At 38.2% G+C, this 12863-nt stretch overlaps 1 protein-coding gene across 1 annotated transcript in view; it reads left to right on the top strand.

The window, feature by feature from the left end:
- Positions 1-12863, top strand: part of cacna1c (calcium channel, voltage-dependent, L type, alpha 1C subunit) — a 178317-nt gene that overhangs the window by 64868 nt on the left and 100586 nt on the right. The window lies entirely within an intron of this gene.

The raw sequence follows: 12863 nt of genomic DNA, 5'->3' as shown, positions 1-12863 counted from the left end.
TTAGTCAACTTCATCCTGTTTTTTTAAGTTAAAGAAAAATGCAATTATATTTAGTCAATAAAAACTGACATTTTAGTCTGTTTTAGCCATGATGTTATATTGAACATTTCAGTCAATCTAGTTTAGCCAACAATATTTTTTGTCTTTTTAGTCAAACTTATTTCACATAAAATTTGATCTTATCAAAGAAAGTGTCTGGTCTGATGGTATGAATTTTAGGAATACACCCGTACTGAATTCGCATATTCATTTTGAATCAACAACTAGAGCCCAATACTCTCTTTAAAACTATTAAAAAAACAGACAATAAAACACTTTGTATATCATTGTAAACTATCAATGAAATGAAAGTAGCCATAAGTTGCAGCCCTAACCTCATCAGGTCCTGTACACATCAGGCCTTCCCACACTTGAGAAGCTTAAAATCTCAGACTTTCTGCAGTACAAGAAGTTCCAACCATACTATAGCCGGGGGAGTCATTATTTGGAAATTATAAATGCTGTTCTGTTCCCCTTTTCAGCTCCCAGAGGGAAAAAGAAATACCCCAGTTAGAGACATTGATGCTTTTCAACTTAAAAGTTTCTACTTCAGACTACAGTTTGGTTGGTTCCATATTTTGGAGCCATTTTGTAAAGATTCCTAACAGCTGCAGGGCTCCAGTGTTACTGAAAATGAACCCTAAACATGGGAAAAAATAATTATAAAATATGATTATAATTATAAAATCTACATGGCAAGTTGAATAGTTTCTCTGCTGAAACCAAATAAGTCTGTTATTCTTTGTCATTCTGTCATTTGTGACATTTCCTAAAATTTAAATTAAGAAATTCTCCATTAGTTGGCCATATTTTGTCCTTTATCTACTGGTGAAAACAAAAAAATGCATTTGACAGTATTCTGATATGTGAGTTTATGGCCATATAGCAACATGGAAGAAATAATGGATTGTAGTTAGTATTTTAGAGAAGTGATTCTCAAACTTTTTCACTTCAAGGAGGATTTTGTCCCAGGGTCCTCCATCTGACAATGTTTCTTTTGCTTTTAGATGTTATTACAAGACAGAACAAGTTTGTAGCACATTTAGTAGCGAGGCAATTCAACACACTATAAAAGGACATTTAAATACAATTAAAAACAGTCATTAAAGACCAAAGAGAACAGAAATTAAAAAACATGCTAAAATAGAATGAGAAATTAATAAAATGCAGTGGTAAACAGTTGCTTCAGTCTTGATTCATAAGAACTGAGAGTTGCAGCAGACTTGCAGTATTCTGGGAGTTTGTGCACATATGGAGCATAAAAACTGAACGTTGCTTCTCCATGTTTAGTTTTTGACTTTTCCCAGCAGACCTGAGAGGCCTGGATGGTTCATAACATAGCAGAAGATCAGAAATCTATTTTGGCCCTAAACCATTCAGTGCTTCATACACCAACAGTAGTATTTTGAAATCAATTCTTTCACAGACAGGAAGTAAGTGTAAAGATTTGAGAACTGGGATATGATCCACTTTCTTGGTCTTAGTGAGGACTTGAGCTGCAGGGCTCTGAACCAGCTGCAGGATTTCTTAGAAAGACCTGTAAACACACTGTTATAGTCGCAGAATCCACTATAGATAAATGCATGCACGAAGTTCTTTAATCCTTGATACAGTATGTTCTTAAGGTGATTTCAGGCAGACTTTGTAATTGTCCTGATGTGGCTTTTGATTCAGGTCTGGTTTGTGGTCTTTAATATTATTGATTGAAGCTGAGCGCTGACTTTTAATCATTCTTTCTTAGTTCCAAAAACAATTCCCTAAGTTTTGTCTTTGTTTAATTGAGGAAAATTCTGGTACATCCAGTCGTTGGTTTGTTTAACACACTTACTCAGAAATGGTTTTAGACCATAGTGATATTGTTATGTAAATGTGTGTGTAGTCTGCATAATTTAGTAACATTTTTTGTTGCTTTTCATAATCTGAGCTAGTGGGAGCATGTAGATGTTGAATAGAAAAGGCCCCAGAATGGAACCTTGGGTGACACAAAGTAGTCTCTGTCCTTAAAGTAGGGTTCTATTTGGTTATTGTCTACCAAATAGTCATAAATTGTGTTGCTCATGGATAGAATTCTAGTTACAATAAATGATTCAACGTTTTGCTGGGGACCCCCCTGGAATACCCTCAAGGTCCTTTGGTTCCAAGGTTTTTGACGAAATATAAAGCCACTTCTGAATCACTGCACAATAAAGTTGAAAAATAGTATTCGCTGAAGTGATCACATAAGCCTGTATTGTTATTCATTCGTACCCTTTTCACTCCACACATTATTAGTGTAAAAACTCTGATTGAAACTGAAGCTTTTGTTGCTCACTTTATTTTCTTTTTCACTATTTGGAAATGCTTCATGGCTGTTACCCAGAAAAAATATGGGTTACAGTAACAAACACAGTTAACAGCTTTGGTGAAATCATTGTTGAATTTCTTTTTTTAATTGAAAATACATAATAAGCAAGAAATTGGGTATTTACCCTTGTTCCCTCTATCTAGAGTCTTTCTCTTCTCTCCCTCACTGTTTTTCTCCACCTCTAATAAAAGATAAGACTAAATGATGGCAGCTGTGGCACCACATTCATTACAACTCCATTTCCTCGTCCCTCTCTCCTCCTCCCTTGCTTTTTAATAGTCCCATTCTGGTGATAAAGAAAGGGAGATTTCCACACAAACCCCCTGACCTCTCCCTCTTTCTGTCTCTCATTTTCACACCCCTTTTCTTCACATTTGTTCCTTAAATAAAATCGGTTTCTTCTTTATTTAAGTGAGAAAAGTAAACATGCATGTAGCTATAATTTATGAATGCCTTGTCAAGTGTGTGTGTGTGTATGTCAGTATTTAATAAAATCATTATTTTTAAGGTATTGTGAGAACACTGTCCCAGGCATGTATCCCATGATGCCATGGCTGCTCTCTGGAAATCAATCTGTTTACTCCAACCCTACATACCAGACCACAGTGATGTTTCAGGCTATGTTTGTATATATGTATGTGTGTATTTGTGTGCATTCATGTGTGAGAGGAAATGCATATGTTCTGTGGATATACTGTATGTGCATGTGGATTTGGCACTGGATTAATTTCCCAAGCAATTCATGTTAAATCAGGTCAAATGAGCCTGAAACTAAAATAAAGTTTTACTTATGCTGAGGAAAAAATTATTAAAATTATGTAACTGTCTGCAAGAGGCTAGCAATTCTGAGGTGATTTTTTTTTTTTTTTTTTTTTTTTACATTTGCATGAAGCTCCAGATGTGAAAGTGGTGAAGGAGAGAGACACAGAGAGGCAGGAAGGGAGAGAAAGAAGAGAAAGAGATAGAGCAGGATATTTTTACTGAGCTAAAAGTGTCCACCTCTGCCTCACATCGACCCACATTACAGCTCCCACAGAGCACACAGAGAGAAAGAGGGAGTAATGTCTCTGTCCATCACTGAAGTTCTCCGTGCAGCATTACCACAGGGAGCGATGTCAGTCTTAATGTCCCCATTTCATTTAGAAACATTCTTGTCAAAGTTTGCTATTATGGCATATACAGTTGACTTAAACTTAATGACTCTGTACAAGGCAGCCTTTTTCCCCAACTAGTAATCTATATTGGACAGAGCTAATATAGATTAGAATGAACACAGACAGGCAGAGACTGTTCATATGGATGCAGGCAGGTAACTGAAATACATGTTCAGTGTTTCATTGTCAAAGATTTATTGATGAAGTAACAGTCCATGAATCAGCATTAAATCTAATATTATATGGGTGAACACTGAGGTGGTGGTATGTTTTCAGATTCAAGTGCAGAGGTCAGTGTTAAGTTTGAAATTTAATCCCTTTTTTAAATTTAGTAAAGCTCCACAGAGAATTTAGCCTCAGCACTCTGTTTCAGTCAAGGACAATGTCACGAGTAAAAGACTGATCACTGACAAGTAAGGCAGCCACTACGTGCCTTTGCTCTGTACTTTAGATCTATGCTTCTATGCTGTGATGTTCTGGATTGCTGTATGGCACAAAAGATGTAATAGGTGCAGCTATAGCTCCACTGTACTTTTAAGTAAGTGCATCTTTACTAATTATATCCAGCTACAGTGATGTGCTGAAGTTTTGTCTATGACTATAGTCTTTGCATACATGGTTAGGGCTCAACCTACAAATTTTACCCTGTAAAAATGGGACATTTACAGTATATAATATAGGATCATCACGCTACTGTAGTTGTGCACACAGCAAACATCAGAGTCATGGCAACAAAGATAATGGAAGTGCACAGTAGATCACTGGGCAAATTAGGAGTGCCTAATAGGTATAATGTGTGCTCTGCGTGTGCATGTGTGTAGTTATTGTGCAAACTAATATTTGACCAGCCATAAAAGCCTAGAGTGACATCACTAGAGAAGTAAAGCAAACCGTACCCCTTCAGCTAAAAGGCGCCCCATCAGTCAATCTCTGTGCCAAGCTTAATGCAAAACCTGATCAGTGTAGTACTAGAAATTGAAAACTATCCAGGGGCAGCTGCAGAGGAGGCAGACTTGTCAATAACAGAGTTACGGAATAATTGTTTTTTTCACATAATGGATTAAGGTATTGATGCATTAATTTATTTCCAGTGCCAGGGATCTACACTATGAATTTGTCTGTACTGTGACCTTTGAACTGATGATATTGTTCCTGTTTTTGGAAGCCTAGATGCTCTGAGAGTTAAGACAATCAGCAAAATATCTGAAATCTCTTCCAAATTCACTCACACACTGATTTAGCAGATGCTGCTGTGATGTAGGGTGCACTGGTTCTGTAAGAGAGGAATAGCAGTCATGTTGGTGAGGTATTCACTGACATTTAGCCATCTGGTCTGGGATCTGGCAGCCATACACATTCCTCCTTTTTGGCTCTCTATGCCTCTCTGTCACACACATACAAGGTGATTGTTCACACAGACATCTACACACAACTCTGGCTGTTGATAAGGTTTGTCATTATGATGCAGAGCTCTGTGTGTGTATGTGTGTGTGTGTGTACCTGCACGCATGCTAGTGTGGTTTTGCGTGTTTTGCCTGCATCATCAAAGGGCTGGGTTCCCATAGAAACAGATGTTTCCGTTTTCTTCCTTGGTGGCAACATGTGACAGACTGTTCCTGTGTGTGTGTGTGTGTGTGTGTGTGTGTGTGTGTGTGTGTGTGTGTGTGTGTGTGTGTGTGTGTGTGTGTGTGTGTGTGTGTGTGTGTGTGTGTGTGTGAGTGAGAGACATAACCTGGAAGTATAACATAGGGAAGGGACACATGGTTTTTAATTAAATAAATTAATGAGGTGAATCCAGGTAAAGGCTTTTATCTCTTATTGATCTCCCTCATTAAATTTATAGCAAGCACAAAGGAAGAGATCTAGATAAAAAGAGAAATACATAAAGGATTTTAAAGCTTTGAGATAATGAAGATGTGAATTGTTTAAAAGTGGGCTACAGCTCAATATCAAGAAGATATTTCTAATATTTTGTACATTCATCATTTAGCAGCTCCAGTGTTTATTTATTCTTGCGATGACTCATCTAGTGTAATAGTGAAATCACGTCAGACGATGAATATCAGTTAGCTTATGCGTCTGGGTCTTTATTGTTTATTGTTGAGAGGTTGCTGGGAGGCAGATTGGTCATTATCAATAAAGTGGCCTTGTTCATACTGTACATGCTGCTTCCACTCATTTGCGTTCACTAAAATCTGTTTGTCAGCCAATCAGTGTATATTAAAAAGGTTGTGTTGTTTTATGACAGGCATATTCATAAAGAAACATACTCATACTTTTGCAGGTCTCATTACACAGTACATTGATGTCACCCGGTTTACAGAGCATATGTTTTAGGCAGTTTTGAAAACGTCATCTGTGGTTCCCAGCCCTCTAACATCTCAGGGGTTGGCTGACCGTGAGTATTGCATTCATGAGCTATGTACATTTGGTGGTTTAATGAATGGAAACACTTCCTAATAAGCATGTAACTCTCAGATGTCAGATTTGGATGGAAAACATTAACAAAGAGAAACTAAATAGAAACCAGTTTTTATTAATGTAAACACATATGGTATACTGAATACTGTATATAGCTTGAACAATTAGTCCATTAAACGATGCAAAAACGTTTACTGTATCCAGCTTCTCAAATGTGAGAAACAACTTTTCATTGTTGTAAATGAAGGTAAATATTGTTGGACTTTGAAAATTGTAATATTGTAACAAGGTTGTTCCTGCCCGTGTTTTGTATGTTAAGGAAAATCAACAATAATGTAAAGTATACATGGACTAAAACCCAGTTTACCATCCTTTCAAGTTTAATTAGCTTTATGTTATTAGTTATTTAAACGGGATCTTTCAGCTGCATCACAAATGCAGATGTTGTGTTTGCTGAGATAACTTCAGTTGTGATTTGGCACTCTATAAATTAAACTGACTGGAATTGAGAGAGCACACCTTGCAACATATATAATACATAACAAAATATAAGGAACACAAGTGATTACATAGCTTTTACTGCATTAGTAAGAGCTTGCATTGTCTAGTATACTTATGCTTAGTGTTTTGAAACCAAGCTAAAGCTAACATTGCATGAATAATATGGTAGCAACATGTACAAAACAGTATGTGCTGTCTTTCCAGGATATGTCTGTGTCTGTTCAGCCTTACAGCTCACATGCACTGTGTGTATTTGTGCCAGCTATAATATCTGGATCATTGACCACACCTATTATCTCTCATTCTCAACTATTCTTTCTGTCCTCTGTCTTTTTCTCTCATCACCTTTCTCTTTCCTGTCCTCCTGCTTTGTAGGACAACTATCAGGTGTGCGTGTGCGTGTGTGAGTGTGACAGCGACCTCCCTCCTCTGTACCCCCGCACCCTCCCGCTCCCTCCCGCTCCTGGGAGGTGACCCAATTTCCCATGATCCAATGCGGCTGCTTCTGCTGCGCTGTTGCCGTAGCGATATTGCGAGGCCCTTTAATGCCGACTGTGACTGCGCCATGAATAATGGATAGAGAGAGTGACAGAGTATTACACAGTGGGGGAAAGCAAGGAGAGGATGAGTGAAGAGAGGGAGAAGCAGAGAGGTAAGGATAGAGGAGGGGAGGATGGAGAGAGTTGAGATATTAGAGGAAGAGAAATACCAAGAGGGAAGCACCCCTCACAAATTTTTTAAGGAAAAAGAAAGTAGACAGTCTTCTGGAGAGAGTTCTGGAGGGATAGATGAAGGGAAAGAAGTAGAGACAATATGTAAAAGTTAAAATACTGGAAAAGGAGAGGGATAAAGTTGAACAAGAGGACAATTAGAGAGACAAATACTAATATTTAAGTCCCCTTTTTTTTTAAACATGTGTTGCTTATTCACTTGTTTGACCCTCACTGGGCAGAATGATGTATGTGCAGAGTTTAGACAAATGAAGACTGTTTTCACGTCCATCTACTGAATGTGGAATATTTCTATGTGCTCACCTTAAATCTGAAGTACCCACTGAGAATGGACTTAAATGAAAATGGTTAAACTTTTGAAATTAACATTATTTGTCTATTCTTAGATTCTGGATTTGATAATGAGGGAAAAGTAGTAGTAAATTTGTGTACATAAATATGTTTAAAGAGGATGTGAATATTTCTTAAAACATGTATGAAAGGGACCTTTAAATTTAGTTTGGGACTCTGATGACACTGCTGAATTGCTAAAGAATACTGTTGTGCTATTACTGTGGAAATCATCATTAACTGTTTAAGAAGTGCAAAGTGAAAATACTAATTTCTGAATAAAACAAATCCCACTAAGTAAAATAAATTCAAATTTATATTATTATACTGGATACTATAAATTGTCTTGTTCAACAGCTTATGGGTAATGCAGTTCAGCTTTGTTGAACTTGAAGGCCAGACATACAGGTTTAAGAGGTCACTATACAGACATTTAGTGAGCCAGACAGGCTTGGGGGACACACTCTGGTGTGTATGTGTGAATGCTTGCATGTGTATATGTGGTTTTTCGACCATCTGTGTAGCTTGTAGTTAATCTCAGTTACTGCTGACTGCAGCACACACCTGTTGAATAGCACTTTAGCTGTCACACACACAAACACACTTTCTCTCGAGCAGACACATACACACAGGGGCATGTAGAGGTGGCTACCCATTACCTTTCTGCCAGAGCCGTCAATCCCTGGGCTGGCATTGAGTTTTACAGCAGTGGGTTCACACACACACACACACACACACAAATGAATCAAACACACAGCAAATGCCTTTTCTCATTGGCTGCTTTGAATAATATATTTCACTTCATCTAGAAGGCTTCAAAGTGCCCACACAGCATTTTACTTCAAAGCAGGAAGTTCACACAGGCATGCATACATTTGCTCAATAAAAGAAATCAAAGAAAAAGGACAACGTTTCAGCAACCAGCCATGCTTGCTTAACGGATGTTATAGGGGCTGAAAACATGTCTTGCCCCTCTGTTTTCCTGTAGTAAATTCCCCAGTGTGTTAATTGCACACACACGATTCTGAAGAGCCAGCTGTAAGGCTATAATAACTTAAATCAAGACCCCTATAAAGAAAAGAGGGGTTAGAGTGTCACTGTGAAATGCAAGTTTACATGGGAGTTAAAAGTTGTAAAGTCTTCAGTGAAGTTGTGTTTCACCCAGGCCTTATCTACCTACAGGGATGTTTTCCTCACACATTCTCGTCTTTTTACAATATCATGCTCCACTACTACAACACTTGTCACTCTCTGAGCTAAAATATTCAAAATTGTAGCTTTTGTCTGTTAAAGATGAGAAGTGATTCATCTTTCTATTGATTTATTGATTCCCTGATGTTTGAAAACAAGAGAAAATGACATCTTCAGGTTGCTAGTTTTGTCCAACAAGCACCTAAAAACCCAAACATATGTGTTGTAATTTATTTGCAATGATATAAAATAAATAAAAATAAGACATCCTCTCATTTGAGCCAGCAAATATGTCATGTTTTGCTTGATCAGTGACTTAAATTATTGCTGAATAATTTTCTGATTGATTGGACAAATTAGATTTTGTCAGACTCATGAAGAAATCATTTTAGTGAAGTGCATCATTTGTAAAAATCTCCTAACTACAACAGAGCTTTCATTTTTGGTTCAATGATGTATCTTCCAGTTCCACGTGTGAACTTGAGTATAATCATAAACACAGAAGCAACTTCTTCTCTTGTGACCAGATATGGGTAATTAATGTAAAAAGATGGGTCCATTTATGTGTCTAGTTAGTAATCATTAGCAGACAGAGAAGCACAAATACAAACTGAGGACACTGAATTGGGCTTTTATAAATACTGTACCTACATGGATAATTCTCCCAGGCTTCAGATGCAGCAGTGGCACACACACACATTGTACATGAAGCACACATGCAGTACTTGAGATAACATAAATAAATGGTGCAAACATTGTCCAAAGCATCCATGTCCTGTCTGTACTCTGTTTTAATGAGCTGCTGCTTCTTGTCTTTTAAGCAGTTTGTCTCTCTCACTGTGTGGAGTTGCTTTGTGGTAAATCTATCTTTCTGACTTCACTGTAGTTCTAAAATGATCCAGATTGTTTCACAGCAATAATGACTTGGCAGTGAGATTCAGGCCAAAGTTTTAGGTTGCCAGGCAACTCGAGCGACACCAGTGACCGTATATGGACATTTCTGTTTTTATCTTTGCTTTCGACTTCCTGTCACTATGACTCTCTTCTCACACTTTCAGTGTTTCTTCTCTTTAACTCTCTGTCTTTGACTGCAGTCAAGTGTCATTTTCATCATTTTCTGCATTTTCTGCAGTTTTTCTGTCATTTCTTATACTCTTGTATTCCTGTGTTTTACACTCTTATAACATCTCTCACTTATTCTATCCGTCTTTGTTTTAGAGATGCACCCACTTTTTTCAGTCATTTCTATACTTTCTTTCAGACCGGTTGTGTTTGTTTTTGGCCGCAGGATTTTGGATAGCAGCCTCTATTTTAGCTTAGTTTCTTAGCCAGGTGAAAAAATACAGGTACTTTTTTTTCTTTTTTGTTCTTGTTTATTCCACTGTTCTTTCCCTGTGTGCTCACCACTGATGCTGTTTATGCTGAACATGAGAGAGTCCCTACGTGATCGCCAATTTTAACCTCTCTTACTTCAGAGTCCAGACTGTAGTCAGGAAAAGGGGAGACTTTGTGTTCTGCTCCATGGCTGAAGGGTTGACCCCCTTCACTTTAAGCAGTAGGTGGCTCCTAGCTTTGGTCTTGAGGAGTTGTAGCATCTATTCAATGACAAATAGCCTAAAGTGTACATATATTGCACTGCTATGTTCATAGCTATACTGCAAACCTCACACTCTCTGCTCCAACCGCCAGTGTGTCTCTCTCTCTCTCTCTCTCTCTCTCTCTCTCTCTCTCTCTCTCTCTCTCACTGAGCATTACACACTGAAAGGGGCTACGCTATTTGTATAACACTATGAAATCATCAAGAAATGATTGGTAACGTCAGTCTGATATCTGATGTGTGAATTACGTCAGTATCGGCACCCAGAACCTGATATAGGATTGGATCACTCTCAACTCTTCTTTGCTTGTCTTTCTTTTATTGTTTCTTTTTGTTCACATCATGAGCTTGTTAGTGGTGGGGTTGGAAAGTGGGATGGTTGTTGGGGGAGTTTGTTTTTCTTTTTCTCAAGAAAACATTAGAATAAGAAAAACAAAAAGACCAAGTGAGCAAAGTAGAGTTACATAATAGGACTTACACAGTCGGACACGTAATGTATAATACATACAATGTTCTTTACTGCTACCTAGCAACCTTTGCTCTTTCTGGTGTGATAAAGCCACAAGAGACTCAGATTTGCTGTTAATAATTCTAATCTTGGTCTGTGTGTAACACAAGAAATGTTGTGTTCCTCTTTTTCTCTGTTTCTCCCTCCCAATTTTGTTTATCAACACATGGATGTTAAGATATTTAAAATGAGTCCCAACCACTTGCAAGTTCTGCTCTCACCTTGAACACTTTGGAATAAAAAATTAAAGCTGCAACTATTGTATTATTATTTTTATATGGATTATTATATTTACTCAATCAAAGGTGAAATATTCAAATGACTTGTTTTGTAAGACCAGCAGTTCAAAACCCAAAGACATTCAGTTGCCCATTATACAAGATACAGAATTGGTGAATGTCTTCATATGTAAGAAGCGTGAACCAGCCAACACTTGACATTTTAGCTTGAAAAATGACTCAAAAGATTAATCATTAAAGATCAGATCTTTGTAGGGAAATGTTTCATGAATAAGGCCACATTTCTTCATGAAGATCATCAACTCCTGTTGGATCTCTGCTCTCCTGAGCCAACTGACTTGTTCCACTGTAAAATCTGGATTTACTTCCTCTCACTCAGAAACACTCCAAGTAACTTCTTCTAGGCTTTAGTATGAACTTGGCAGTCATGTAAAGCAGCCAACCTGCAGCCAGTACAACAGATTATAAGTAGCATAACTATGAATGGAAATCCTGCTAATTATATAGCCATGGGGTAATGGGGTAAGATGCACATGAAAGCATCCTCCTCTTCTCTTTCCTCTCCTCCTTCTCCTGTCCTCTCCCCTCTTTGCTTCTTATCTCTTTGCTTCTCTCCCTCTTTCAGCCTCGCTCTTTCTGTGTCTGCTCCCTGATCTAATTAAAATACCATCTTCAATCCACTGGTGAACCCCCTCCCTTCTTCTCTCTGTGCTTTGCTGCAGTGTAAACACGCTGTGTCATATTAAAAGTCTGAATCGGCTGTGTCATGATTTGGAAGCTTAGTGGCCGATCCGCCATGTTTGACAGTTTGACTGTGCCATGTTAGACGGGACCACGGCAGGGATTTTAAAGATGCATCATGTTTTTAGGCATACTTAGGGCCATCATTGCTACCATGGAATTGATCTGGAGGTGTGAGCAGGTTTATGTCATGTTGGAGGCTGCAGCTACAGATTCAGTTCCCACTTCAAATAGATTACAGCATGTTTTTCTAAAATGGAGGTGGTTGACGATGATGCAGTAACACAGACCAAGAGTATAGTGGATTTATTTGGGTTTTTAACAAGCTACTTTCATTCCCCTTGCAGTCATTTTTTCTTTCTTGCCCCAGTGCTGCCCCAATTCACAAATATTTACACACACCTTCACACAGTAAATGTGTGTACATACTGTGCAGCACTCACAGGAAAAGACCACCAAGTTCATGGAGGTGCTGTCAGATTAACCCACACACACATCCACTGATCCACCACCGACTCTCCCTCCATCCTTTGTCAATCTGCTGACATCTCATCAGCCCCTAATGAAAGCAGACAGATTGACAGTGTGAAGCACCACTCCTATTGGTCCAGAGCTGTGATGTAACCTTCTTCTGTGTGTCTTGTACATCGTGGAACGAGTGTTAAATTCTAATCTAATTCTAATCTTGAGTCGTCTGACCTCCAAGTCAGATTTAATTATGGACTGAAACACTTAGAGATAGATTGAAATGAGCACCCACCCATCCACTCACACAAAGGAACATACAATGTGATGCTCTGGTCAAAACAGCATGAATTCAGTTTTGAGGGTGGCAAAAACAGATTGAGTCTCAGATGGTTTGGCAATTAAGCTTTCTCCACTAAAACCAATGAATTCTGCCAAAAGCATGCTAGCTACCTAGCTCATATGTAGCTCTACTGATGGATCAGTGTGCAATGCTAACAAAGCTTGAAAACCATTTGTCATTTACTGTAACTGATGGCTTGATATAGAATCTTTTAACCCAAAATGTGCTAACAGGCTTGATGAGAAAAATAACAGACTGA

Source organism: Scomber japonicus, chromosome 23 (genome assembly GCF_027409825.1).
Source record: "Scomber japonicus isolate fScoJap1 chromosome 23, fScoJap1.pri, whole genome shotgun sequence".
In the NCBI taxonomy this organism is placed as follows: domain Eukaryota; kingdom Metazoa; phylum Chordata; class Actinopteri; order Scombriformes; family Scombridae; genus Scomber; species Scomber japonicus.
The sequence above is the reverse complement of the archived record's forward strand: the minus strand, read 5'-3'. Positions and strand labels throughout refer to the sequence as shown.